At 38.8% G+C, this 27,765-nt stretch overlaps 1 protein-coding gene across 1 annotated transcript in view; it reads right to left on the bottom strand.

Moving 5' to 3' along the window:
* TENM3 (teneurin transmembrane protein 3) overlaps positions 1–27,765 on the bottom strand; it is a 1,604,633-nt gene that overhangs the window by 752,567 nt on the left and 824,301 nt on the right. Inside the window, exon 5 of the mRNA XM_060778662.2 lies at positions 14,473–14,631. The gene's annotated coding sequence lies outside the window, so the exon portion shown is untranslated. The remainder of the gene's footprint in view (positions 1–14,472; positions 14,632–27,765) is intronic.

Genomic DNA, 27,765 nt, shown 5'->3' with positions numbered 1-27,765 from the left:
TTGGGACAACATGTACAATGGAAGAAAAGTGAACAAGAATCTCCATTCATAATTTCTTCAATTGGAAAGTTTTATCCCTGCATGGTGAAATAATCAAAGGGTTTAAACACTTTAACCCCCTCCTCCACATTGTTGAACATGTTTTTAAAAACTCATTTCACAAAAATGTTTTCAGGCTGTTTTTGTGCATTGTTGTATGGTCCATCCAACAAAGAGATACTCGATTGTATTGCTAACTATTATATCATCTTCAGGCAAACAGTTCCCTCTTTCTGAGTCAAACTCAAAATCTCTAGTATAGTGGATAAAGATGAACAAGGTTCATCCTGGCTTCATACTTGGCTTGTGCAATGGAATGTTATGACTGTGGGAAGTTATTTTTTCTATTAAAAAAAACAATGACACTGTTAAAACTGTGAAACAGCATGTAAAACATATGCCTGTTTTTTTTACATTGAGAAACACAGAAGCCATTACAGGAAAAATTCTTGGTTTGCCAGAATAGACACAAAAAGATAAGTGTTATGCAGAGAAGAAAATGTCATGTTTTTTTTTCTAATAGTGGTGGGGAATGAGAAAATATGCAACCCTGTTATTTAAAAAAATCAAAATAATTCACAGCTCTAATTAGTCTAAGTACCAGTCTTTTAACATTTGGACATATGTAAAATCTTTTCTTGAATTTTCACAGAGACTGATCGAATTCTGCTATGCATTCATTGGCGTTTCCCCAATATTGCATTTACTCATTTGTCTTGATGGGAAAACAATTTCTTGTTGACAGACTAAATTTCTTGTTTATGGCTGGAAGAACTAAGCATTGAAATTGAATACATTTAACCTTCAAAACACTGGCTCAGGAATATTTCAATGTTAGAGTTCTAACTCAGTGAACAGCTAAACTAGAGTTTGGGAAAGCTAATTCCAGGGATACAGCTCCCAGAATGGAGCCCCTGGTGGTGCAATGGGTTAAACCCTTGTGCTGGTAGGACTGAAGCCCAACAGACTGGAGGTTTGAATCTGGGGAGAGGGTGGATGAGCTCCCTGTGACAGCCACAGTTCCCCATGCAGGGACATGAGAGAAACCTCCTGCAAGGATAGTAAAACATCCAAACATCCGGGCGTCCCCGGGCAATGTCCTTGCAGACAGCCAATTCTCTCACACCAGAAGCAATTTGCAGTTTCTCAAGTTGCTACTGACACACACAAAAAAGCTCCCAGAATCCTTTAGCAAATGTGATAGTTATAGTGAGCAAAAATAAGTATTATGTTTGTTGTATTCTGAAGTTCATTGTTTTCCGAATTGCGTCTCCCAATTGGCTTTCCAATTGCGTCTCCCAATTGGCTTTCCCAGAGCCAGAGAATATCCAGAACCATATGTATTTCTATCTTCAGACCATCAAAATACTCTATGTGACCATGGATAACAATTTGTAGGCAATATAGTGCAGAAGTGGGCTTATTTATGTCAGAGCCTTATTTCATGTCAGAATTTGTACATATGATTCATCCTCATCATATAGAGCAGTGGTTCTCAACCTGTGAGTCCCCAGATGTTTTGGCCTTCAACTCCCAGAAATCCTAACAGCTGGTAAACTGGCTGGGATTTCTGGGATTTGTAGGCCAAAACACCTGGGGACCCACAGGTTGAGAACCACTGATATAGAGGAATGTAGCAATAGGACCCATCTTTATGTAAAGTCAGCACTGTTAGTGAGTCACATCAGAAAAACTAAGAAAACAGTGAGACCTTATTTTTACTCCTGTCTTTTCATATGTCTGGAAATGTTCTGTTTGCTTCATATGTAAATACTTTGAACCTTCATTTGAGAGGTCAAGCCACTTCTCATGGATGCTTCTAGCAGTGGATTCTGATACACAGGGGATTGGATTAGATGTCCCCTGAGTTCTTTTCCAATGTTATGATTCTATGAAAGCATAAGAAACTACCATGCTGGAGTGCTCTCTGAGCCTTCTATTCACGTTTAGTCGACCAACTCACCATGACCAGGCAATTAGTAAAAAAGATAAAGATGAAATGATCATGAAATATTCAACAAATAGCTGACATGAAAGAAACTTCAGAAGTGATATGATGCCTATTAACCCTGGATTTGTCCATACATTATTCTCTCCATAAGGAAATGCTGTAGCAAAAGAATTCTGTAGAGCAAATAATAATCACTTGTGGCTTAATGTCTACACTAGCCGAACATTGCCAGGGCTGAATCACTGGCATTTGAGAGAAGAGTTGCAACAGGAATCAGATCCAAAAGACCTAATTATAGCTGAAGAACCCGTCAAAATAACTAGAGTCAAGAAAGACCATCAATTTCTTAGTAAATTCCCACTCAAAGAGGAAGCTCCTCATTGGTCATCCTGACTAGGGCTGGATCCACACTGCCCTATATCCCAGGATCTGATTCCAGGTTATTTGCTTATCCCAAATGATCTGGCAATATGGAATAGATTTATATAATCCAGTTCAAAGCACATAATCTGGGATCAGATTCTGGGATATAGGGCAGTGGAGATCCAGTCTTGGAAAGCCCACTATGTTTGATTGGACTGTGCCAGGTCAGAGCCTAAATATATTTATCTTCTTAAGATGATGCTTCAAACTTGTAGTCCTTCCATGTACACACCTTCACATGAAGCGTTGAGAATTCAGTCTTGGTCCTAGGCTCTGGATTGCAGACATTTCTTCTTGACACAAATGAATGCCACAGGCATATGATTCCTACGGGCATTTACTCAAATTCAGTGTAATTACTTCTTCTGAGTATAAATGCATTGGATCATCCTGTAAGCAACTGCCGATGTAATGGTGGCAATGCATGGATACTGAACTCTGCTCAGCGGCTTCACTTTACTCTGTTCATGTTAATTATCCCCAAGGAGTGAAAGCAGATTGGTCATGCAGCTGTCAATGATTCACATCATGTACTGTCAGTAAAACAGATGGGATCATTACTATTCAAAAGCATTCATTGCTATTACATTTAAATAAAAATTATTGACCCAAGACCTCAAAAATGTGGAGAAATGTCTATATTGTACCTTGGCTTTTCCACCTTCTGTCATGTTAGTACAAACCCAAGGTGGCTGTCAGAGCTCTGACACCGTGCCAAAAGCAGCACTTCTACTACAATGATTTTTTGTTCCAAGGTTAGAAAAGGCAGCTATCACGCTGAACACAAAGACAGGTTGTTCCTTCTCTACCCCTTTCTGGGATGAACCATTTTAAAAGACTTTTATCTAGATAGCTGAATTACAGTAACTATGACAGATGGTGCTGCTTGTTCATGTCCAATTTTAGAACAGAATTCCACTACCAAGCAGTAGTCAGGGGTAGAAGAACTGGGTGGTAGAGGAGGCAGCATGAGAATGTATCATTTCCTTTCTTTAGTTTTATTAGGAAGAAAAAATGTATTAGTTTTGTTTCACATTTGTCCACCTAGGGAATTATACAACTGAATAAGACCCTCAACATCACAGTCATACAGCAAGTATACCCACAAAAGGTGAAATTTGCCTTTCTTGGGGCAAGATGATGCATGTCATTCAGCTCTTTTTAAACATTTTCCCCATTGTGTCAGTATATTTTTACCAGCAGTGACAAAGATTTTGGGAGGAAAATACCAGAGGAGAAAAGAGTGAAGAAGCCTCTTTGATTCAGGTGGATGTTCTGTAGATTCATTGTGTACCAAAAAGTCTGAAAATACTACTGCTTTCCCTGAGCTCATGTCAGCTGGTAGGAAGGCTGACACTTTGCACCAGTTCAAGGAGAGGAAGGGACATATGAAGAGGGTGGGAGGCAGAATCGTAGCGGCAATATGAGTTCAATGTAGGATGAATGGTTTCTGCCTGATGGAGAGAGGAGTTTGATTGCATTTCATCTAATTGGCCATTACCCAAACTTCTTGCTTGGGTACTGACAGGGATGGAGTATAAGATCTTATTGGAGAATCGAAAGGAGGGGGTAATCTAGATGGAAAATGGGGCTGAAAGAAGTTTCTTTATAGGTGCTTTGGCTGTATGGATACAAGGAATGGGAACAGTACCCTCACTTCATACACATCTGGATTTAATGGAGATAGTTTAATTGGGTCTTCTTGACACTCAAATACGTTGTTTTGAAGTAGTAAGGCTAGAAATTGTGCTACTCTTTGCCCCTGAGCCTGGGAGCTTACCCAGCAAGCTGATGAAGGTATTTTAATATTCATTCTTCTGCTTGCTAAAAATTCAAACCAAAAAAGTTATTCACGTTTCTCCCTGAAGGTCCCCTTTTTGTATTTAATACTATTGTTGAACTCCATGTTAATTTGATCCCTGCCTCTCATCTGTTATTTTTTGGTTGAGGGGAGAATAAGTAAACTACAGCAACTCATAATTTATCTATTCCACTCTTTGTACCAACAAGATAATCATGCTTATATGAACAGAACTAGGAAGAAGGATCTTCTCTGTGGTGGTGCCTTATAATGCAAATTCCTTCTCTCCTTCAGACATCCAGCTACCAGTATGCCAAGTTGCCAGCTTCAATAGTGCTGTGGCACTGGTTAAAGATTAAAACTATGCCTGTAAAACCATGCAATTGGAAAGCAAACAGTTACATTTCATTTTTCTTGATTTTAATAACTAATTTAATGGGTGTTTGGTGTCTACTGAGTATTTGACTGTAAGCACTGTTTAATGAATTTGTACATCTCTTTAATTTTGTCAACGAGCTATCCAGTATTTATTAACAATTGAAATCAATGAATACATGCACAAAAATAACCTGTCGATCATATATCCAGCTGTTAATCTCTAATAAAGCTGATCCATTGAAGTAACTGCTGTATACAAAGTCAACAACTATGGAAGATCCATGAAATGATTAAAATTGTCCTGAGTATTGACTAAACAGTGTCCCATAGATTCAATGGACTCATTCAAGCTGGCACTAGCATTTATGTTCTAACCATTGTGTTTCACACTAGTGAAAGAATGTCTTTTTCCTTTCAAAGTTTGGTAATCATAATTCAGAACTTAATTCAAAGACATGAAACAATGATGGAAGTAAATCTACGGATACAAAATACCTGACTTTATGTATTTGGGATAGTAGCCTGTGGTGGGACAAGGAAATTGTGGAGTCATGAATATGCAGCTAGAAGAAATGGATGTCAGTCCATTTTGCTTTGTTATTAATTCTAATGGTAATCGTGGGGAGGTGTTCTCTTTAAAATTAACAACAAATCAAAATGGACAGTTATCCAATTTTGTACACCAACTGTTTTACATAACCTCTTACAACTTACCACACATAATAAATGATATGAATTTTAGGAAATAAAGCATAACATCCAACTTTATCATTGACTCTTGGATTTTATCACTGACGTTTTTCATTTCCATAGTGTGATTGGCAGCAGGAAATGGTTTTCAAATTCTTCTTGGCAGATGGAAAAAAATCTGCCTAGTTATTAAATTAGCATGGATCTATTTTTAGTTTCAATATCCAAATCCTTTCTTTCTTCTTTTGTTAGAAGATATGTCAGAGCAAATCAAATCTTAAACACATTCCTATTTTGGAAAGAAAGTATATACTACAGGCATTTTATTATCAATAGTACTCCCTAACTTTATTTAATCGAGTCTTTTTTTGGTCCGGCTAGAAACTCTGGAGATGGATAGTTTAAAGTATCTGTTGCCAAATATTCTGAAGTACAAAGAGAGGTGAGTAATAGGCAGATTTAAGACATCTAAAATGTTTATTCACCTATATATCAAATCTGAATTTCATCCAGCTTCAAGAAGTTGGGCATGTTTTCTACATCTTTTTTCCCCTTGTAATACTTTAGAGTATTAAACTCAGACTTTGGAGACCAGTGTTGAAATTCCAGTTGAGCCATGGAAACCAACATGGCTTGGGCAAGTCATAATCTTACCTAGAGAAGGGCAAAGGCATTTTGGCCTTTTAACTACAAAACACCAATCTTTTTAGCACCTTGAGACATGTCTCTTTATTCCCATATCCAGTTTTTGTGCTTCTGGATTTTTCTCTGTCCTAGCTTTCATACTGTACCCCAAAGTGACAAAGTTACAACTAGGGACAATTGTTGTGTTATGCTGGAAAAGAATCCAAGTCTAGTGGTACTGCTTAAAACCATCTCTATGGTTATACCAATAAGCATAAATATGGTTTCTATATATGATTAGAGATGGTCATGTTCTACATGCTCTTCCACTAAAATCCTTTCTCCACTTAACATCCCTGGATATGGAAGTTAACATGGGTTTCAACTTGTTTCTGTCACTGTTCTGAACTGCAGTGCAGGGAATTAAATGAGAACCATTCTATAATCTTTGGTGGATTTTTGTTGCTGCCTCCCCTAACTGATACATCTTATATTGTTTTCGAAGAGAAACTGCTTGGTTGGTCCAATTAACTGTCTTGTGAGATGGACGTGGGGTAATTCCCTTTTTGACTGGTATGCTTGGCCAAACTTGATAGGCAAGTTTCCCTTTTGTCTTTATCTGGTTTTTCTGAACAACTTTTCTTGCGTTGTTTTGTGCATTATAAGGGGCCAATAAGCCTAGGGAAGAAAACATACGTGTTGATTTTCATCAGAGTCCGACAAGGTTCTTCCCTTCACACTGAACTTGGGTTTCTTTGATGTTGAATTCATTCTGTTACAGTTTGGTAAGGCTTTTAAGACACTCAACCTGATTATTATTATTATTATTAACTTTATTTGTACCCCGCTAGCATCTCCCTGAGGACTCGATGCGGCTTACACGGGCCGAAGCCTCAGACACAGTACAATAGAAACATAACACAGCAATAAACAAAGCAAATCAAAACAATTAAGCAAAATAACCACAATGAACAATACATCAAGACACTATTAAAAACTGGTTCGGCCAGTGCAATGGGGTACAGTGCAACCTGATCCAGTTTTATTGCTGATAAGCAGAGTGTGTATCTCCCCATTTTGAAGATCTTGGGGTGAAGGCTTTCAAACATACACCCGGCTCAGGAGCTGAAAGATGGGGTGAGCTCCAGTCTGACAGCTTCAGCTTCCCATGTGGGGACATGAGAAAAACCTCCCATTGGATGGTAACACATCTGGGTATCCCCTGGGCAACGTCTCTGCAGACAGCCAGTTCTCTCACACCAGAAGAACTTGAAGTTTCTCAAGTTGCTTCCGACATAATTTTTAAAAAGCTCAGGCGCTGTTAGACTTACAACATTCCCAGATGATGGTAGCTTATACACTCTGCTCACTTCGTCATGAGGTCACAAAGGGGATGGGAAGGCATAGAGATGGCTTTGAGAAGCACCGCTAGATTTGGATTTTTCCCCAGAATAATGCAAAAATTATCCCTAGTTGTAACTCTGTCACTTTGGGGTATAATATGAAGGCTTCTTTGGTGGAGTGGTTTTGAAATAAATAATTTCTTAATTTTTCATCACCATAACAACATGCTTCAGCTTTCATCAGCTATTTGATACATTTCCACAACAGTACCCTAAATAATCTGGGGAACTCATAATATGTGCTGCCGGAATTGCCACGGATCATGGTGAATCCAGTGGGGCCTGGTGTGGGGCATGGGGAACCTGTCAATCCATGGCCTGCATCATTTGGCTTACTCCAGGCACCATTCCTTGGGGGAAGTGTCTACTGCGCAACTTCCCCCGTTGATCCCAATGCAATACAGGAAGCCTCTCATGTTGCTGCTGTTGTGGCATATGCTGATTCCTCCTCAGTTTTGCAACAGACTTCCATAGGAAGAAGCTGTGTGTCATGGGATGGGAGCCAGTGGGCTCCATTGCAAAACAGAAGAGGAACCAGTGTATGTTGCTGATTTTTACTCCATCTGATGAGGCCATATAACAGTAAATATATATACAGTATAACATTTTGTCAACAAACAGTTGTTACAAATTGAACCATCTGGATAGTCAACGTATGAGAACAACTGTAATCTAATTTTGGATATGTGGGTTCCTTGTCCTCTCATTCCAGGTTTCTTCTAGTTTTGCCTAAGTTATCAAACCTATTAGGTCCAGGAAGACTTTCTTGGACCCAATCTAAATTGACCATTTAGTGCTGTTCAAAGTCAGCTTTAAATAGCAGTAGCCAACAATAAACTCACAAAAGCACCCAAAAGAAAGCACCAGTGCTCTGTGGATTGTGTAACCATCTACTGAGCCTCAAACTGGGTCCAGAATTTCCTATGTAAGCGTTTGTACAGTCAAAACATTTTCTCCTGGTTTGAAACTGCAATAAATTGTCAGTGTAGATGTGCCTCTAGTCTCTTATATCTAAATAAGACAACTGTATGTTACCCACATGCATTGCTTCTGCAGAACAATAGAAAGTTTAAGAGGATTTTGTTTTGGTCTGCTCTCCCATTATCTCCAGTATCAGAGATGTAATTCAACTACACCCAAAGCTGACATTAATAATTTCAATCTTCAAGGGCTTCATCAAGGCAAAGAGATGCTGTCATTATTTGTCCCATTGCTATACTTGAGCATGCTTGTTTGGAAGTTCTAGCAATGGAATGCAACTGCTGTACGTCCTTCACTGTAAAAACAGTACACAACTTCTACCTGGGACAGCCGTATGGAGTGATGAGGGAGGAAGGGGACACCCGCTTAACCAGTCCGATTAGCCACACTCACTCTGATCTCGCAGCCAGATCGTCCCATTTTTTTTGTTCAATGCAAAATATTCTGCATTTAACAACAAATGTGATGTAAATTATTTGCAGTTCATATTTGCATGATCAAAAGTGTCACATATGTCTTTTAAGTATCCATATGTCTTGAAAAATTGTATGAAACAAACCAAGTGGGAGTGAAGAAAGTATTATATCAACCAGCTACCACAATTTGAAAGTGATGATATGTAGCATACATGGTGCTTTTTTTCATTGTTAGCCCCATCTGAGTAGAAGGAGACAAAACTATACCAACTGAAAAACTTTTTCAAAATGATTGCCCCTATTTGAAGTTTTAGTGTCTTCAGGGCTCTGTAGCAGATAAAGCCAGTAGGAGCATTCTCTTTCCTGCTGTTCAGTTCTCTCCCCATTGACATCGCCTTTGATGCTGCCAGAAAGAGAGATTTTTAAAATGCAGGTTTTTAAAACAACTTACTTTTCTATGTGACCTGAGATGAATTTTAAGGGCTTTACAAATGAGAGGCCTTCAAAGAGGTGAGTGAGTGATCAGCGAGGAACAGGGTTGCATAGGAAAACATAGCGTTCATAAATATTTCTTTTCATCCTTAATTCTCAAAGATAAAACAAACTTTTAAAAATAATTGCAATATTGCATTTCAAAATGTAAATGACAGGGTAATAATTTATGCCACCTCCACTGAATGGCACTTGGCCTTTGGCCTCATGCCTAACAATACTTTGTACAAGAATTATTAGAGAGTAATTCACACCCTGTCATGTCACATTGCTTAATTAAAGCAATCCCCTTCTTATCATGACAAGGAGTTGGACAGTTACGATAATAGATTGTTATCTGAGTGGACATATTTCACCTTTACAGCCTATTCTTCTTTTGTATATCTGTGTTGCTCACTTCCGTGAATAGCACCCAATCTGTTTTCTGACCTATAATCTAGACGTTATCTACGGTACCCTAAGCAACCTTCATGACAATTTCTTTCTATTTTCGAGGGCTTCTGAATGATTACTTTGAAGTAAATTGTTTGCTAAACCTAAAGTACAACCTGCAAATTACTCAGAATTGCATTATTCGAACTTTCTCTTCTAAGATACATGGTTTAAGGTGACCTGAAATTACAGGCTTTGATGATCTGTAGTAGTTCCTAATGTGTTGCAGTGGAAATGTCTTATACATTTTAGAATTCAGTGTGTTCTCAATAGTTATTCAAAAGCTATATAAAAAGAATAATTACATAGTTGTTACAGTTGTCATTAAAAAGCACTTTATATGTAGCTAAAAACTGAAATACTAGGGAAGAGGCTGAAAATGTCTTGTATTGGCAGACAGAATTGCGGTGTTATGTCTGATCAATTAACACAAATTCCATTGGGTTTTGACTCTTTTAGATGGGTCTATTGTCACCAAAATTCTGTCAGGTTCTTAAAATAAGGACACTGCAGTCTTTCAGTTGACAGGAAGATCAACCTCTCTATATGGAAGCCTAGTTCCATATTACTAGCTGACATGGATAGAATTAACCTAGAATGGGCCGAGCTTTAGCACAGCAGGTTAACCTCCAGCTGCAAAAAAACCTTGCCAATGAAAAGATTGTCAGTTCAAAGCCCGAGTCAGGGTGAGCACCCGGTCTTTAGCCCAGCTTCTGCCTACCAAGCAGTTTCAAAAACAGCAGAAAAATAGGTACCTCTTTAAAGTGGGGAGGTATTTAAGGCACCCATAAGGAAATGCCAGAAAAAAATGTCAGAAATTAAATCAAGGAGGAAGTTTATGAACAAAGCTCTTCAGCAGGGAAATTGGAGTGGCAGCACCCTCCCTCCCCCCACTGTGGCTGGAACCGAGCACAGCCTCTAAGATGCTGAAGACGGGAAAGCCTATATATACCTCTATGTAGAGTTGTCTGTCTTGTCAGTGTATAATAGCATTGAATGTTTGCCATATATGTGTTCTATGATCCACTCTGTGTCTCCTTTGGAATGAGAATGGCGGAACATAAATACTATAAAGAAATAAAGAAATAAATAATGCAGTGTGATACCATTTTAATTATTATGACTCAGTGCCATAGAATCTAGGGAGCTGTAGTTTAGAGAGGCACTGGGTCTCTTACCAGAGAAGGCTAAAAACTCTGTAAAACTACAATGGTCATGATTCCATTTCATAGAGCCATGGCCATTAAAGTGCTGTGAAACCACATGCATTCTGCAGTGTAGATACACACTTGTCCTGTCAGATGACAACTGTTCTCTGAAATATGCAATGATATTCTGTTATTATGCTCATTTCCAGTCTCTCAGGCCCAGTATATAAATCATAAAATACTAAATTTTTCAGCATGCTGGGATATTCAGGTTCCTCCTCTTTCCTCTCACTTTCTTCCCATTGTCATTTTCCCCCTTGAAATCCGTCTGCCTTCTGAGCTTAAAAAACATTTCCACATCTATTAAGAGTAGTAGAAAGTGATCATGGTACATTTTAATTGCTTATTTTGAAAGATGAAGGGTATCCAGAGTATTTTTCATGGCTCAAAATATTATTGAATATTTTTATAAATTTTATAGATGAAATATAATTTATCTATACACAAAGACAATGGAATTTAAATTAAGCTAGCAGCCAACAAAGATCTTTCTCCTAATAAATACCCTTTCTCCGAATAAACAGAAGAAAAAAGGGCCCAAAGAATCTCAGTCTAAGCTTTTGTAATTTCATATGGATAAAAATTATTTGTTTGCACAAACAATACAAAAGAGATGCAGAACAAAACTCAATCATTTGAGATTATGATGAAATAAGATAGAACAAACAGAAAGAATCTCAAAGTAGAGGTAACTCTATTTTTGTAAACTTTGAAACAACATTTGCGTTATATGTCCCTTAAAATAATGTTGGCAGAGAAATAATTTGGATTTTGTTTCTAAACCTGAAAACATTTGTCATCCTTAGATATAGTTACATATGAAAAAGGAGATGATTGTTCCATACTTCAATATGTCACTCTATTAAGACTTCTATTGTTGTATATAAATATAGGATCTTGGGCTTGTAGGCTATTTTGGACTGGAAAACCCATTACAAGACTCACACAGTGAGTATGCTAACCAACCTGCAAAGACTGCAATTACTAGAATGAGAAGAAATATGTATGATCAAAAATGGCCTCTCCTCCTCACAAAAAAAAACATGAATTGCTTAGGCGATAGAAATAATGATATCAATAAGAGATTGAACCAATGAAATAAAACCCACACATAGTACTGATGCAACTTTTACTATGCCTACTTGGAAGAGCTCTTTTAACTTTTCATACTTTTTAAAATGGGATTTAAATTTCATTTTTGTTCAAATGATGCTTCAGACTTGACATACAAAATAAGGAGAACTGATATTTGTTGTCCATTACATGCTTTAATCTTGTCCTCATTGTTACCTATGAGATGCACTTTAAATGTTTGCATACTCAGCTTTAGTGTTTAAAACAGGCTACTAAGTGCAACTTTTCTCATTGTGCAAATAAGACATTCAGATGTTCATATTAAACCTAAAAATGTCTGAAACCCTTTACAAGAGAATTGTGATCATTGGGAAAAAGCGCTTCTATAATTGCCTTTATATACATATTCACTCAGAGTACCCAGGCAAGGCTCTCTATATTCCTACACTGACTAGATTCATGGTTTTGAATCTTTAGCATTTCCAAATATTTTGGTCACCAGCTCTTAAAATCCCTCACCACTGGCCACTGGAGCTTCTGTCAGTTCCAAATTTGTGGAACAATATGATAACTCAATTGGCTAGGATCCTGCAATGAATGAGAAGACCAAAAGCAGACAGGATCAAATTCAGGCAACACAGATACTTCAAAACATTATTTTACTACCACAATTTTTCAAATAGTATGCTAAGCAAACCTAAGTCTGGATCTGGAATAAATTGGACAAACTGCATGGGCTATATCACTCTTTGATTCTTCTGTACTGGCAGCTCTAAAATGCATACCTCATTATTGTTTTAATAACACACACACCCCTACCTCACACTTTCTAGGAAATTGCAAACCCATCAATGAAAGGCTCTAAGAACAGCAGGTCAAAGTGCCAAATTGGAACTGAAACTCTACCACTGAGACATGCTTATCGCTGAGAATGTAACATAAAGCACTGGGAAAATTTTTAGTGAATGAAAAGAAATGTCAAAACAGGGGAAAGCAAAACCTCCTTTTAAGATGATCTTAAGTTATTTAGACAAAAGCACAAAGCTGGACAAAAGCCATTTTCCCAGACCAAACTGATTATTGCTAGAGCCGTCGCCTAAGCCACAGAGAAAGTTCTAAGTAGGCATGTTTTGGATTCCATCTATTTTCCTCCCTGATTGCTTCCAGCACTCACCACACTCCTTTTATATTTCTTTTTTTTTCCTACCAACTATTGCCTTGATATAACCCAGGTCCCTCCAACGTGTCTTTCTAACCACTCTGCTCCAGCTGGTATCCTTCTCTCAAAATATGTAATGATTTCATCCTTAGTACAGAGTACTGTTGACTTAATCTCAGAAAAGCCATCTAGTTAAATTTAATGAATGCAACCCAAACATTATTTAAACGACATTAAACCACATTATTAAAACTACAAGAAGATCAAAGTTTGCTGTAAAACTGGGCAATTGGTCCAAAACTTTAAAGGAGAGTATTATGCAGGTATGCTTTATAAATGTTTCAAGCCATCCATCCTTAGGTATTTTTGAATTATTCAGCAGTAAGACTCTAAATAAGACCAACATACCTTAGCCTAAAAAGGAGACAGGACAGATGTAGCAAATTAGGTGGATAGAACGTTGGCAAATGTCTTTTCTATGAATAGCAAGGTGCCAAGGAAACTTATATGCCAGGAAATGTCTCCTGCAAATGCAGGAACTGATTGCAGAATCACCTATTATTTTGCCTGCCTCCAAGTCAAACTTGCACTTTAGGACATTCTTTTGCTTGTGAAAAACCACTCTGTATTAGAATCTGACTGACTGAGGTGTGCAAGGACAGATTGTCTATTACCTGCAAAGCTCTCTATGATCTACTCTACACCTCAAATTTTCCTGTCAAACATTTTGTTTCGCTTACCCATAAAGATGACTCAAAAAGGGAATACATTTCTGTTTCAGAGATCCCATGCCCTGAGACAAGACTTTCCAGTAGGTTCAGAAGGGCCAGAAGTCAACTTGGTCAACTTGGCCAACAGCATAGTTCTTGTTTGTGGCCAAAAGACTGGTATCATATCACCTTAAATGTGTCTTCTGCTGCATCACAATATCGTTACCAGTGCAACTTTGCGGCAATATAAATTCTAAAAGGCAAAAATGGTGTTTGACTTCTAATTCAATGTATGACCTTTAACATAACCTGAGGAAAAGTGACATGATCCCTGAACTCTAGGTGAGATGAACTATGGCAAGCCATGTTTTTAACACCACTTACAAAGTTGAAATGTTCCTACTGTAAGCCAAGAAAACTGAAAATCACCCAATGCAGCTGAGTGATTATTTGCATAAAGCTATTGATTTGTAATCCTTTTGCTGCTGGCATTCTCACCAAGTATGCTTAGTAAATGGCTGTATTAAAATGTTAACAGTTTTAAAGAAAATGCAAAGACTACTTCTTAGAAGTGAAGAGAAAAATCTGTCTCCTATGCTAACATATGCTCAGTAATCTGGAAAGATTTTTCCCCAAAGGGAGAACACACAGGCATACAGACGTAACTTTTTGTGCTGGTCTGCTCGCTTACCTTCTCTGATGAGTTGGTTGTGAAAAGACTGCATAGTTGCAAAGCTCAATTAGTGTAATTTATGTATCCTTGGGTGTCAATCACTGCTGTTGAGAGGTGGGACTCGCAAGGACCCTGTGCATTAATTAAGAGCTCATCTCTGCAGAGTTCTCTTTCCACCTAAGGACCAAAAAGAAAGTTTTAATTAGATTCGAAAAGACAGCATGTCACCAGCAAAATAAGAAAATTCTTTAGCTGAAAGTTCAAGAAGGAGGCGAAAGAGGACATTATTAATACAAGTACCATGTTAACGCCATGAATCCCATGCTCATATTCAACGAAAAAGTGACTTCCTTGTATAAAGTTAATTTCACATGGAAGAATTTGCATCTCAGTTCTACAATGGTAGAACATGGACACAATTCATGTTTTCATGGGCAGGCCTGATACCAACTTTCTTATTGGGCCCCTGTCTAATTACTGATGCTGAGCTGATGTTGACTGAATGCAATTACATTGCTGTTGTTCCATGGTATTTCTCTCTGATGGCCAGCTTTTCCTTTCAGTACTACCCTGAGGCTGAATATGCAATGGGCAAAACAATGCAAACTCAGCGAAGGCAAGTACATAGATTTGCACAACACATCCCTTTTCTTTGTTGAGTGATGCAGGAAACATGTAATTGCTGGCTGGCCTACAGAATCCTAGTGCTCAAGAGAGGGTTGGAAACTAGCTGGGCTCACTAGTGTCAGCTGCTTCAGAGACGCCTGTCTCTTCGAATGGCCTGTGTGAGGGCTATCAACTCTTCTGCTTAGGACTCACTTGGGAAACAATCCCTAAATAATTGATTATCACATTTATAAATTGAAGGAGGCAAAACAAATTTTAAAAGCTGGTCCAGACTCCAGAAAATAAACATGTCAGCTAATGGCTCATATGTAGCAAAAGTGGGGTGGGAGGTGGGGGTGGGTGGGTTAAAATTACATTTGGAAATCCAAGAACAAATTAGTTTGGCAGTGGTCAAATGAAATTACAACATTACAAACCTTAAAACCAAGGAAAGAAGAGTGAACTAAATGCTGGAACAAAAATATATCGAAATAAAATAGGATTTTGCCTCTAAAACATTGCAGGAATCAAATCACAAAATGTGTTCTTTATATGACATAAATAATAATGATCCTAATGGCAGTTTTTCCCAAAACAACATAGCATAATAGGAAGATACACCAGAATTTGGAAGAGATGTCCTAAAATAACTAGCTGTCCTAAACTAACAGAGTATGTGCTCTTCTTGTTATTGCATTTTGCAGTCATGCTATTTAAAAGGAAAGCATGTTTGCAGAAACAGCTACTGTTCACATTATAAATGCACTTTTTAACTAGCATAGATGCTATAAACTGAATAACAGCTGCAAATCTGACAAAACCAATTCTGGTTTTGACAGGTATTCCTTGAGAACTCATTTTGGATAAAACAGTAGTGCTCATCTTTGGGTTCTCCAGATATTTTGAATGTCAGTTCCCAAAAGCCCCTGAGCAATGGTAAGAAAAACTGGGAGCTGCGATCAAAAACATCTGGCAAACCAAAAATGGGACTGATTGGTCTAAATAATATGTTATTGTATATATAGTATGTGTGTATGTGGGAAAAAGCTATTTATATGTTCTTTCTCCAACTTCTTGGAGAAACAAGATTTATCTTACCACTTTCTCAGCCTTGTGCCTGGTGGTACATCTGCTATGAAACTAATCTTATAGGGGGAGGATGGTCAGGGATGTTAACACTTTACACTGGGCCTAGTCATTTCTTTGATATGGTATTATGTTTTTTAAAAGAAAACAACTGATTTTTTTTTTGAGATAGCTTGATAATACATCCCTATGCTTTAAATATGGATAAGTTGTGTTTTCTTATAAATGTATTGCTGGTCTTGTATCAATTGGTTTGAGACTTTTATCATGCTTGGAGCCAATGCATTGAAAACAATCTTACTTCAATTGGTTTGCTGTAGGTATGACTAAATTCAGATTCAGCCCAATGTGTTCTATTATATGCAATGTTCATTGTATATTTTTTTAAGAAGAAAAATATTTTACCAGCTTTTGGGCTATTGTTTTTAAATATGTGTTTTGTTATAGAGAGAATTTACTTGAAATGCATTTGTAATGAATTTGGTTCTTCTTGGATTAGACTAATCTTTGAGTATGTAGTTCTGAGCACTTGCCTTCATACAACAGATTAATGACCTTCTTATTTCTAGGCTCTTTCTGAAATTCACCTTTACAAATTAGTATTCCCATTATCCAGTAAAATTGACAAAATTGGTGACAATTCATGATGTAGCCCATTCCAGGAATGACTGATCATAGTGGCAAAAACATATGGAGACTGATGGCACAAAAATTCCTTGCACAAGCAAAACTAGTTTTCTGTCCTTCAGGTACATTGTCTTATGCAAGGATCTTGCAGGAAGTCAAAAATCCATTTCATTGTAAATGATTATGTATTGTTAAAGTGAATGATGATATTCCTGTGAAATCTATTCTATCAGTCTTTTCCTGTATTTAAGAGGCAGATAGACCATGTCATATCTTCTAACAGCTTGGAAGTAGGACCTTCCAAGTTTTTTTCACAGTATTAAGATTGCCAGAATATTCCTTCCAATTATGTTTCTCAATTCTGGAATGAAGAGACTCAGAATAAGATTATATACTGTAGTGCCCCAAATTCCTTCCATGTAAAATTCAGACTCCTGAAAGTTGTGGACTCCTTCAAATTGGTCCTGCCCTATGTTATCCTTCCTTTCTTGCCACTGTTTCCTTTTCCTATTCATATAGTGGCATATGGGTTGGGGCACTATGAAAAAGGTTAGAAAAGGGAAGCACAGGAGATGCCAGCTAACAAAATACGCTTGAGTTCAGTATTCACATATGGCATTATCACAAACCAATACAGTAACAGCAAACTAAAACTATTTGATATTTGACTTGCCAACTCTGTTCTCTATGATTACACAGTTTTATCCTGTCTGTGCTCTCTGTCTCAAAACACTTGGGGATGAGATTAATGACCTTATCAGAAAGGCCAGGTGAAGTGTCTCGCTTTGCCTGATTTTGCGGAGGAAAGAGCGACAGCAGGGTGAATCTGTCAACCTGCATGCAGCTTCCTCTTGGTGACACTTACCCCATCACACATGGGAAGTGTTGCACTTCTGGGGTGGATCTGTGCTTGTTCCATTGGACGGTGTGGAGCTCCTTCCCCAAATAGGCAGGAAGCATCCTAAGACACTGAATTTGGGGAGTGTGATGAGGTCGTAGATATCTCATACTTGTTTAGAGGTCAATCTAAAACATTCTGGTCCTTGAGATGAAGAATGGGATGGTGACTCACACTTCATAGCCAGAACCAAACTCCACTGACTCTGGGGATATCTGGTTATTTTGGTATGTGTGTATGTGTGCATGTGTGTTCAAGATAGGCCATTTGATATTAGCAGTTTTATCCAACACAGGTTTTATGGCTAGGGGACTCAGTAGGAATGGGTTTCTAGTGCTGTCCCTAGCATCTACTCGCCTCACTCTGGTGAATGATAAAACTGGCCTGATTTGCTTATAAACACATTCCACATGAACATGGATAGCACTGTTAAAAATAAGAATTGTAGGTGGGTGAATTAGGAAGTCATGTCATGATTTTGCTTAGAAATAAGCTTATTATTATCTTATACTGGATAAAACAACATAACACATTTCTCAATATGCACCATCTGTTCAGATTTTTCCAGGCTCATATTCACAACTGAGTCCTGACATAGCAACAAATTTAAAAGAAAGCACAAAGTTCTTTCTAACATTAACTCCCTTTTTATCTCAATTGACATTCTTCAGGTAACAACAGGGTTCACCAAGCAGGTTGAAAAATCAGTCAACCTCAATGGCGTCAACTGCTGCTTTGCTGGTTTCATCTAAGAATGGGTTATTTTAAGAGCAAATTCCTCTGAATAATGAAGGCCAGTTAGGGAGGATGAGTCACACCAGTGGCCTTTAGGGCCAAATTCCTGTGCACTCTCAAATGCATGGACTTTTGCTCCTGCAAGCCACTGCTGTGCTTGGAATAAAAAAAAGGCATTGACTGATCCATATAATAAGCCAAACAGAGGCAAACAATGTTAACAGAAGCCAAATTGGCTGCAGCTCCCCTGTACAAGTTGTCTAAATATAGGAGACATTACCTTTCTTCCACAGTGTTTACTGGAATAATAAGAACTGATTATCTTATACATTACTGGACATTTGCCATGCTCGAAAATAAGGACAAAGGATAAAGAATGGTGTGTCTTCCAGAAATATTTTTGTACATAAGATACTGAAAAATATCCTGCTCTGCTCTACCTGGCTTTGGACAATGATACCACAGACAGTTTTTCTTTTAACAGGTGTTCCAATGATTTGTCATTTTCACTTAACACTGAGAGTCTTCTTGTGTGCAGCTCCCTGCTATTTATTTAGTACAATCCATGTCATATTTAGTACAATCCATGTCAGTTGCGTCTCTTAATTAAGAATATGACAGGAATAAGAAACACATCAAACTCCAGAACTGACAGTAAATCTTTGTTCTTCTAAACAAGGATATGAATTTTATAACCATTTAAATTGCTGTCATTCACAGGGGACAATGTCAAAAACAGAACTAAGTTAGGAATTACATATTAGCAGCAGGTTGTCTTCTCAGACCTTCCCTTCATGTTTCTCTCTGAACCCACGCTCTGAGCTTGTGGCTTTGGAAGCAAGCCAAAAAAACAAGCCTAACTCAAACAATAAAATCTCGATGATCTACTGAACTGTGACTGAGATTTGTGACCTGCTTTGAGGCAAATCAGATTCAGCAACAAAACCCCTTACATACAGCTATCAGCAAGTGCCTGGCAGAATGTCAACACAGTGGTACTAAATATTCTAAATGAGTCATGCTGGGAACCATTGGACATCATGCGCTGCCATGAAATAATTATAAGAAGTAGATGGATTCATCTAAATGTACTTTTGTCACATGGAAGAAATATACCTGCTAGCCTGGTCTGTACCTAAACCAAAAAAAAAATCTTTGTGTGATATAAAAAATATTAGAGCACATAAGGAGCAATGGGAAATTCAGTAAAGTATAAGTTCGCATTCAGAACAATATGGATATATAAATCAAGTAAATGTGTGTGTGAGAGAGTGTAAACTCTCTGCTCTTAGGGTGAATTTCTCAGCTGTGATTGTTTTATGCTTCTCTATTAGGTATAAAAAATTCTGAAAGCCTATGTACCCCCACTTTTAGGAAACAATGCTTTTCATAACAGTTAGGAGGATAGTTCATAATTCACTGTGCTTTTTATAAGATGCATATCCACCTTTAGGTGAATGCTGCATTGGCTTGTGTTGGTTCATGCCACATTGGTTCTATACAGTCACTGTTGAACTAGAAATAATAAGATAGAAGTTTTTGCAGACATCAAAAGCTGGTGTCACCTTACTGTCTAAATTAGTGAACAAACCTGACACGAAATTTCTTATAGAGAATACTAAATCTGATATCTGGCCAGAAGTGGCCCTAGGTAATTTTCAACGGTAAGCAAACAGTATTTTGCCCCCCCCCCCCAATCACGGATATATATTTTCTGTTCGTTGTGGGAGTTCTGTGTGCCATATTTGGTTCAATTCCATCATTGGTGGAGTTCACAATGCTCTTTGATTGTAGGTGAACTATACATCCCAGTAACTACAACTCGCATATATCAAGGTCTATTTCCCCCCAAGAGTGCCTCAAGAGCGCCCCGGGAAAAATCAAGTATACTGCAAATGCTTACTTTGCGTAATGGGTTGAGCTGCCCCTGGGAGGAGGTCAAGCAGTACCCCCCTCTCTCTGTCTCTCCCCCCCTCCCTTCTCCATAAGGGAAAGGGGGAAGGGCAGGTCAAGCAGCACCCCTCCCCCCTTTCTGTCTCTGTCTCTGTCTCTCCCCCTCCCCTCCCCTTAAGGGGGAGGAGGAGGTCAAGCAGTACCCTCCTCTCTTTCTGTCTCTTTCTCCTCCTCCCCTCCCCCAAGGGAAAGGGGGAGGGGAGGTCAAGCAGCACCCACTCCCTCTCCCTCTGTCTCTGTCTCTCTCTCCCCCTCTCCTCCCCTCTGAGGCACGCTCCTCTTTTGTCACCCCTTCCCTTCTCCTTTGATAGGCTGGCCCTGAGCGCCCAGTGTGTGCGTTCGCAGGCATCCACTCGCTTGCCCACCCAGCCACCCACTCATGCTCCACCCGCCTCGTGCTCCTCTCCTCTCCCCAATCCACGGGTGGGCCAAGGGGCGGAGCCACCGCACCACACTTGCTCCCTTGCCTGGCCCACTTCGGGTCCGAAGGCGTGTCTGAAGACCCTGCTGTGCACACCAAAAGTCACCTCTTCTCTTGAGACATGCCTCTGGACCCGAAGCGGGCCAGGCAAGGGAGCAAGTGCGGGGGGGGGGGGACTCCGCCCCTTGGCCCACCTGCGGATTGGGGAGAGGAGAAGAGCGTGAGGCGGGTGGAGCGCGTAGGGGCTCAGGAAAGGGAGCCGGTCATGGGGAAGGGATCAAATGTGGAGAACTATTTAGCGCCGGCTCTGTGCGCGCACCCGGCGGCCGGGTGGAGCAGGAACGAGAGGGGCTAGGTGAGGCTCAAGGGCCCGGCCCCTTCGGGAAGAGGATCGCCCGGCAGCGAGGCAAGGAAGCCGAGGCTCCCCCCGGACTGCTAGGGCTGTTGTGAGCCGAGCGGGCGCTCCTCAAGTGGTGGTCGAGGGGCATTTACAGAGGCACCTCTGTGCCCCTGGCAAAAAAAGTGTACCATAACCACTTACTTTGCGTAATGGATAAGCCGCCCCTGTATCTGGCCCAACAGAGATCTTCAGTTAGGTTGTCCAGCATAGTTGGAGGTCATTTTCCAGGTCAATTCCTTGACATATATCACCGAGGGACTAGGTACTAGGCAGAAAAAATTCCAGGATGTGTGGACATCACAACTGCTTTGGAAGTGTCTGTGTATTATAACCTTCTGTAAACCTTGCAGCAAATACTCATATATAGCAATGGCTTATTATGACTCCCCCATGTAGTATAGTCATTATTTACTGCCTTTAGGGGGGTGGGTTATACTGAACATCTCGCATAAAATGAAGCTTTATTGTAAAAATTGATGAATCTGGCCACTTTCTCACAACATTCAAGTTTCTAAAATCTCAGCTACAATCAGTTTTTAATAATCTCAACTATTTTGTACTTGTCACACTGGTCTTAAATATCTGAAGTCTGACAAAAAGAAGGGGTAGCAATCCTAATCCAGCATGACAAACATAGATAGGATTCCAAAGTCAATTTGTTCAAAAATAAGTACTCAAAGCACCCAGCAGATCTGCTCATTTCACTTGATTGTATAATCCAATTTTTCTATAATAGTACAGTTAGTCCCTGAGTTACAAACATCTGATTTACATATGACTCACAGTTATGAATGGGGGTGAGACAACAGGAAGTAAGAAAAATCTATCCCTAGGAAGGGAAATCACTCCTGAAAGAGTTATCAAGAGAAAAGGTCTCTCCACTGAAGTTTTGTTGCTAATTCTTGTTTCCACAGCAAGCCACATTTTTCAAAATCAAGTTATCACAGGGACAGAAAGTGAGGCGAAATCTTCTGAACAGGTGCAGAGAGCAAAACTAACACCACAAGAATCTTAACCCTTCCATATGCTGTCCAAACCACACACAGACACACAGAATACTGAAGTTACACTTAAAATGTATCTGTTCTGACTTACATGCAAATTCAACTAAAAAACAAACCTGCAGAACCTATCTTGTTTGTAACTTGGGGACTGCCTGTACATTATGACACCTCTAATGGCAACTTCCCAGAAGGCCTCATTCCAAAGTGAACCAATTGACATCCTCATCCATTGCTAAGCTTTTCCGCTTAAAGCCAATCACTCTATTCTTCAGCAAGGCACAAGTGATTTCAACAGTCCACAGTTCCATACGCACAGAAAGAGAGAAAATAAAGAATTAGCAGTTTTGTAAACATGTTAGAATGATGTTAGGTATTAATACATGGAAACATCTCATGGTCAATGATTTGAGAAGAGGTAAGGACAATTCGGATTTTGGCAGCCATGGGACTATTTTGAATATGATTTTTTTGAGTCAACAGGACCCATGTGGCTGTTGGAAATCATTAATCAGCAACCATAGATGGATGTTTTGTGCTTGTCAGACAACACACAATGCTGACTCTAATGAACAAAACAAAAAGATGCTCACTTTAAATTAGGATGCACCTGTATGTGATAACTTCAGCTTCAGCATTTTGCTGTCCCACTCTCCCCAATTATCTTTTCTGTTTGTCACACCTTCCTTACCTACTCCACATATACAGTATTTTCTAACCTAATTTGTTTTATTTTGTGGGAACATTTCAACCCTGATGAGAACAAGATGTATGTGTGTGTGTGCGCGCGCGCATGTTTAAAAATGAACTTGAAATACTATTGCCTTACCTCTATGATTAAACACAAATACTTCTTATGAATTTAGATCTATCTATCCATCTACTCACACACATCTATCAATATATCACCATCTCTCTTACACGTGTACACACACACTGAAAGTGTCACAAAGTAATGGCACATACTGTCAAGTTTAATAGTGGGTTTCAGAGCCTGACTGACATAACTCTGTGATCTTTGGTGCCACCTGTCTCTTTCAGCAAGGTATCCTGTAAAAATCCTGCAAATGCATAATTAATCCTAGTATTGCTTGTTTCAGTAGTTACTCAGCTATAAAGCACACATGTCTAACTCTCATTCATCAGGATGGTACATTTTTAATTCTCCCAGAAACATACATTTCTGCAGAATTCATGCATAATGTTTCTCCAGAATTTAGTGGTTAGCATGAATATTATGTTTTACAAAGAAAAAAAATCAAATGAATAATGATCCAATAAATCTGTTCATTTTTGCTACCAGATAACTTTTTTGTTCCAGGTATGACATAGTGAGGCAACAAAACATAATGTCTGTTTTGGTGAACCATGATGCAGCAAAGCTGAAGTTACATGCTGTTGTTGTCAATAGAAGTGCAGGGATGCACTAGAATGCTGACGACCCTAACTAATCCTAACTACAACCCTGACTCTAACTACAGTGCTTTTGTTACATGGAAAAAATATATCTTCTAGCCTGATTGATCTGTGTCTAACATTTTTTAAAAAATGAACTAACTTTTAATGTACCGAGTTTCTCATTCCAGTCAACACTGCTCATAATTGACTCAGTTCCAGTTTGTTTACAACCTGGTGCATGATGCTTAGAGTAACAAGAACTTGGAAACTTGGGTAATAATGAATGTAGAATGAAGGGGCTATTACAAGCAAAGGAATGGCTAAGAATTTTAACAAACAGAGGCGGGGGGAGGAATCACTAGATAATTATGCTGGGGAAAATGGAAGGAAAAAGAAAGAGGGGCCAACCAAGGGCAAAATAGATGGATGGCATTTTTGAAGTGACTGGATTGACCTTGAAGGGGTTGGGAGTGGTGACGGCTGACAGGGAGCTCTGGCGTGGGTTGGTCCATGAGGTCACGAAGGGTCGGAAACGACTGAATGAATGAACAACAACAAATAGTATGCATCCCTTAAACAAAAAATAAAATGATACATTCCAGACACAAAAAGCCAGTTACAAACAGATGTATCATAACAGGATATACTCAACAAAACAGAACTTATCACAATGTCTTACTTTGACATTTTTATCAATTTTGTGTAATGTTAGATAATGAATACTTGGCGGGTCTTTCTTCCCGTGCTCTCCCCCAGAAACTATTGAAGACACAGCAATGGTGAAGTTGGTCTCCAGCTTGAGAATGCTGTCAGGAAGAACAGTGAGCAGAAGAATGAATAGCACAAAGGGTAGATATCCTCCAGCAGTGTATCTCACCTCTCTCTGTATGGTTCTGCTTCTCTATCCCATAGCAACTCATTTGTCTGAGTGTGGCAAGAAAAAAAATGTTGGTATCTCTAGTGAAATGGCCTATGCAAGGATCAGGGCATGGAGCACAAAGAAAGCAAATTACTGCTCAGTAGGCAGGTTGCCTCATGCAACCTGGCTGCTGGCCAAGTCTCCTTTTATTAGTAAGGGGGTCAGGTTTACTTCCAATGCAGAGTAAGGCATCTGGTGGAAAGAGAGAAAAGTTAAGATGTGGACTACTATTCATTCAGAAGGGGAGATAATGGCAACGATATGAAGATAACTAAAGTTGGAGACAGCTTTCTTTGCTTGATTTCTTAGTTAATTGATGGTTTGAATAGGAATGAGGAGGAGGAGAAACACATGGCCCTGGGAAAATTAATCCTTGCATTCTAGAAAAGATAGTCTGGAAACTGTCAGTCTCACTATGAATGAAGTCTGGTGTAGTGATTCTTGTAGTGCAATGTTGGATCAAAACCAGGGATATGATATTTGAATCTTCACTAAGCCATGGAGCTCATTAGGACAGACATGGTTTCTCCAACAACCTACCTCAAGTGGTAGTTGTGCAAATAAAATGGAAAATCTACATATGCTTACCTAATCTTCTTGGAGAAAGAGAGAGAGAAAGAAAGAAAGAAAGAAAGAAAGAAAGAAAAGAAAAGAAGTCTAAAAATAATAAATATACCATCAGGAAGCAGTATGTAGGCACATACCATATAAGGGGTTGTTGTTTTGGTGTCATTCCCTAGCTTTCCTAATGACTCATCAGTCCAAAAGCAGACCAGGGAATAGGGATTCAAATCTTTGCTGGATGGGTTGCACTCCTGAAGACAGTTTAAAAGCTTGGGGGTGCAGTCCTGGATTCACCTCTGAGGCTGGATTCACAGTTTTCAGCAGTGGCTAAGACACAATTAAGTCTGATATGCCAGCAACACTGGTTCCCGGAGGAGTCTGATTTGGCCACAGTGATGTATGCTTGAGTTACATCCCATTTGGATTATTGTAACACACTTTGACGTGTGTTCTCAAAACTGCTGCTCGACCAAAATGCTGCAGGGCTGGTTACTGGGAACATATAATGCCCTTGTTACAACTGCTTCACTGGCTATTGCTTAAGTTCTACAAAGCCTATACATAATGCAAAAAGTAATGTCCTGCCAAGATTTGAGTTCTGGGGGAGAGTCCTTCTTTGGTCTTTCAGTCTCTCATCCTCACTACATTTGGTGAGACTGACTTTGAGAGAAAGCTTTCTTGGTTGCTCCTTCCATGCTGTGAAAATTTCTTCCAAAGGATGCTCTGCTACTTGCCTCTCTCTTGTGTTTCTGTCTGTTGGCAAAGCCCTTAATATTCAGTTTTCCAGCAATGCTCTTTTGGTAAAAAAAGGGGGAGATCTAATGCATAGGTGCTATATTTTAGATATATTACTTAAAATAATTGTTGTATTTGTAAAACTGTTTTGAACCTGCTGCATTTGTCAACCTAAAGCTTGTTTATTTCTCTTATCAAATCTGCAATCTCCAAAGATCATTAAGAGCAAATAAATAACAGAAGTATGAGATATTTTGTAATAGAGGAAGTAAGGCATCACATCATATATAATCATCAGTAGGAAAGTTGGAAGTTATTATCTTACTTGTTCTCCCTATTTATGTTTCTTTTTGTGTTGTTCGTAATTTCTTTTCAACTTTCAATTTTATGTTTTTTCTATCTTTCCATGTTATAGTATGGAAAATTTGTCTTAATGAAATAAATTTTAAAAGCTGTTTGATTCTATTTTAAGAGTACTGCATATGTCATTAACCTATATCTTATTTCAGTCACGTTGTTCACCATCTTAGGTTCCAGTGTCAGGAAAACACAGGATGAGAACTAAAAGGGAAATAAGAAACAATGTGCTGAGTATGGTAATCATTCTCTTGACTCTTCCTATTAGTTTATTTCATTCTTTTCAGTTAACAAATAAAGTGGACAGTATGAATTAGGACACAACTATCATAAAGACACGTCTACCCTTCTTACACTTTTACCACAGGGCTTGTCATTCCCTTGCCAGCACAATGTCTTCCAGATGTCACTCCTGCTTCACTGTGTTACTTGTAATTTCTTCTGTAGTTTATCTACTTCAGAGAAAGATTGCTGCTTTCCAACATAAAGCCTCCCGCAATGCCACAGATCTTAATTTGAAAACATGGGTTGTATAATCTCATGCAGAACTCCCCATTCCTAGCCTTGGAGCATGTGTTTCCCAATAACGGAACAACAAATAATCAGATAAGAAGTGTAATGTTCCTATAGGATAGCTTACTCAAATAAACAGCTGCCTGATGGCGTGATTATTCATAAAGAAAAAAAACATTGCATTTTTTCAACAATTAAAGTATACATAAACCAATCTAGACAAATAACATAATTTTAAGAAATGAAAAGTTTAACCATTCATCTTCCCATTTGGACTCTGAAAAAGAAATCTCCCCATACTGTAAATATTGATATGAAAAAGGCCATACTGGCAGTAAAGTGTCTTTTGTTATTATTATTTAATAGGAAGTATTATTTTTCAAAATCAGGACGGGGAGGCAATAGTTTCTGTGCTATTAGCCTCACATGTTCCCAAGCTTTGTTGTTATTTTTTAAAATAACCTGAAGCTATTGTCTGTAAAGCATCTCATTTAATATACTATTTAGTCAGCTGGTGGTGAGGATGACTAGCTTTTGGTGGATGGTGGTTTCCACATCAATGGATCAGTGAATTTGTTCTAAGTTTTAGTATGAATGTTAAATGAGCTATCCAATGTACTACACACTGTTATTCCAAAGGAATCAGCACTTGGTTAGTTCCTTTAAAGCAGGATTGGGCAATTGTGGAAAGTCTAGAAGTCACTTTATTGTCCTGGAGCCCTCTGGGGCCTGGATTGATTATCGCAAAACAAAACAAAACAAAAACCCTAAAGTGTCTCGAAGTCCATATATGGTTCCCCTCAAAATGGGGATTTTTAATACAAGGAGCCTCATAAATTGTTTCAGCTAAAAATTTCCAGGAATAAGAATTTGTCCCTTTTTTGCCTGAAAATATTGGTCTGGAGATTCTGGGGTGAGTCTTAGGAAGATTTTTTTGCCATGCCTGCTTTAAAATTTGGACTTAAACCCAGATTGTTTTATTTGTGCCCCTGATATGGAAGTCACCAGCCCACCACTAATAGACTTAAAATGATTCACAATTTGCTAAGAGGACAGAGCAAAGCAATAGAGCTAGAAAGAATAATTTTCAAAACAAAA

This window comes from Anolis sagrei, chromosome 5, assembly GCF_037176765.1.
Source record: "Anolis sagrei isolate rAnoSag1 chromosome 5, rAnoSag1.mat, whole genome shotgun sequence".
NCBI lineage: Eukaryota > Metazoa > Chordata > Lepidosauria > Squamata > Dactyloidae > Anolis > Anolis sagrei.
Note: the sequence above shows the minus strand (reverse complement) of the source record. Positions and strands in the feature narration are given on the sequence as shown.